The 2,885-nt window shown below is 35.8% G+C and overlaps 1 non-coding gene across 1 annotated transcript; it reads left to right on the plus strand.

Annotated features, from left to right (window-relative positions):
* The first annotated feature begins 1,806 nt into the window (after nucleotides 1-1,806).
* On the plus strand, nucleotides 1,807-1,910 carry LOC132679926 (U6 spliceosomal RNA). Its single transcript, XR_009610412.2, has one exon. It is a non-coding gene; the product is annotated as a U6 spliceosomal RNA (small nuclear RNA).
* Nucleotides 1,911-2,885: the final 975 nt, after the last annotated feature.

Genomic DNA, 2,885 nt, shown 5'->3' on the forward strand with positions numbered 1-2,885 from the left:
AAAAATACAGTTTAAAATAAGTAAAGAAATAAAATAAAATTATGTTCATCCATAGTACTCATAGAAATCTGTATCCAAAACTCCATTAACAATAACATACCTTCAGTTCAAGTAACACCCATCTAGATGGAGAGATGAACAGATCTGAATTATACATAAACTGATACTTAAGTCTCACCACACAGATAATTAATCTCAAGTAGTACAAGAAATTTCATGTTTCTTTCCTTGATTTTGCCGCAGGTATTAACCACCCAAAAAGTAACAGGGCTGTCTTTAAACATCTCTGGCAAACAGCTGGGTAGCGTTTCACATGACATAACAAGAACTTCACTAAAATGACTCCTAAAAAATTAAAAGCTAGTTTGGATCACTGTTATCTTTGGGTGCTTGGGGCCATTTGGAGTGGGAAGAATTCTGCAGTTAATTAGAAATGCACACAATGAGGAAGTGAAGTCTGACAAGGTTTCCTTTCAATGGTTAGTCTAGTTCTAAAGAGTGTATGTTGCAGTTCACAAAAAAAGTTGATGCCCCCAGTTTGAGTTTGACTTATCTTAGCCTCAATATCTAAGAGCATTCTAATTGTCCCTGAGATCAGACACAACCCAGTAGAAACAAGATTTTCTCAGCCTGTCTTTAAAATAGCACAAGTAGCAAGGGAAACAAAAGGTAAAATAAACTATTGGAACTACATCAAAATAAAAAGCTTCTGCACATCAAAGGAAACAATCAACAAAATTAAAACGCTACTATGGAATGGGAAAAGATATTTAAAAATGACATATCTAATAAAGGACCAGTATCCAAAATTTATAAAGAACATATACAACTCAACACCCAAAAACCAAATAATCCAATTAAAAAATGGGCAGAAGACATGAACAGACATTTCTCCAAAGAAGATACACAGATGGCTGATAGACACATGAAAAGATGCTCATCATCAGTTATCATCAGGGAAATGCAAATCAAAACTACAATGGGATATCACCTCACACATGTTAGAATGGCTAAAATCAACAACACAAGAAACAATGGGTGTTATAGAGAAAAAAGGGACCCTTATGCGCTGTTGGTGGGAATGCAAACTGGTGCTGCCTGCCATGGTAGAAAACAGTATGGACGTTTCTCAAAAAATTAAAAATAAAACTACCTTTAGATCCAGCAAAAGCACTACTGGGTATTTACCCAAACAATACAAAAACATTAATTAAAGAGATATATGCACCCCTATATTTACAGCAGCATTATTTACAATAGCCAAGATTTACAAGAGCCAGTGGACAGCCAAGTGAAATGGAATATTATTCAGCCATAAAAAAGAATGAAATCTTGCCATTTGCAATGACATGGATGGATATAGAAAGTATAATGCTAAGTGAAATAAGTAAGATAGAGAAAGACAAATACCATATGATTTCACTCATATGTGGAATTTAAGAAACAAAACAAGCAAAGGGGAAAAAATGAGAGAGTCAAAGCAAGAAACAGGTTCTTAATTATAGAGAATGATCTGATGGTTACCAGAAAGGAGGTGGGTAGGGGGATGGGTTACATAGGTGATGGGGATCACTTGTGATGGGTACAAGGTGATGTATGGGACTGTTAGTATATTGTACACCTGAAACTAGTATAATGCTGTTTGGTAACTGGAGTTTAAAAAAACTTAAAGTAAGGGGCACCTGGCATGCTCAGTCAGAAGAGCATGTGACTCTTGATCTCAGGGTTCTAATATGAGCCCCACACTGAGTGGAGAGATTGCTTAAATAAACTTAAAAAACTCTAAAGTAAAAAAATAAATACATAGTGCTCACTTCGGCAGCACATATACTAAAATTGGAAGGATACAGAGATTAGCACGGCCCCTGTGCCAGGATGACATGTGAATTTGTTAAGCATTCCACATTTTTATAGAAAGAAAGAAAGAAAGAAAGAAAGAAAGAAAGAAAGAAAGAAAGAGAAAGAAAAAGGGAGAGAGAGAGAGGGAGGGAGGAAGAAAGAAAAATTAAACAAAATAACACAAGTATATCATAATCCTAATTTCAGTCCTGAATATGCAAGACTAATTAATAGAGGAGACTATTGAAGCAATAATAACTGATTGGCATTTTTAATGGTCCCCAAATAAAGTATCTTGTAATAACAGCATATTCTCATATTATTTTTCCTTTGTGAGTACCCTCAGCTGGCAGATGATTTTCAGGGATTCCGCGCAGTAAAAAGATAGTAATTAGCTTAATCAATTAATCACATTAACGCCCTCTAAATTTTAAATAAAACATATAGGGATAAGTAGCCAGTCATCAGGGAGGGGAGCAAGGCATAGATGTACAGAGAGAACAAGAGATACCACAAGAAGGATATTGGAAGCAGCAGGAGTTAGTCCCTGAAACTGCCTCAGAAGCTCACGTTTGAAGTCTAAGTATGTGCCAGGCTTTAAACACTTTACCTGCATCATTTTATTTAATTCTTACAACCGTATGAGATACTCTATCATTATCCCTATTTTTCATATGAAAATGCAAAGGTTTAAAGATGTGAAGTGACAAGAACACCATCGAGGTCTGCCATCAAGATTGCAAAACCTGTGCTGTGCCAGCTAAGAACACAGCCAGAAAGAGCCTCTGGCTATAGCTCTTAGTATCATTTTCTCCTGGTCCTGAAGAAGTCAAGTTTCTAAGCAAGCAAGCCTTCTCTGAATTAGTGTTGATTCTACCTATTATGGAAATGAGAAGAATACTGGTAAGTGAAGGAAAACAATTCTTAATGAAACTCATATTTGGCTTTCTGGACATCAGAGTGGAAAACTGAATACAAACATTCTGTGTCACTACTCCAATATCCTCAAAAGCACTAATTATTTCCTCCCTCTTTCAAGATTACCA

This window comes from Panthera onca, chromosome A2 (assembly GCF_046562875.1).
Source record: "Panthera onca isolate mPanOnc1 chromosome A2, mPanOnc1 haplotype 2, whole genome shotgun sequence".
NCBI lineage: Eukaryota > Metazoa > Chordata > Mammalia > Carnivora > Felidae > Panthera > Panthera onca.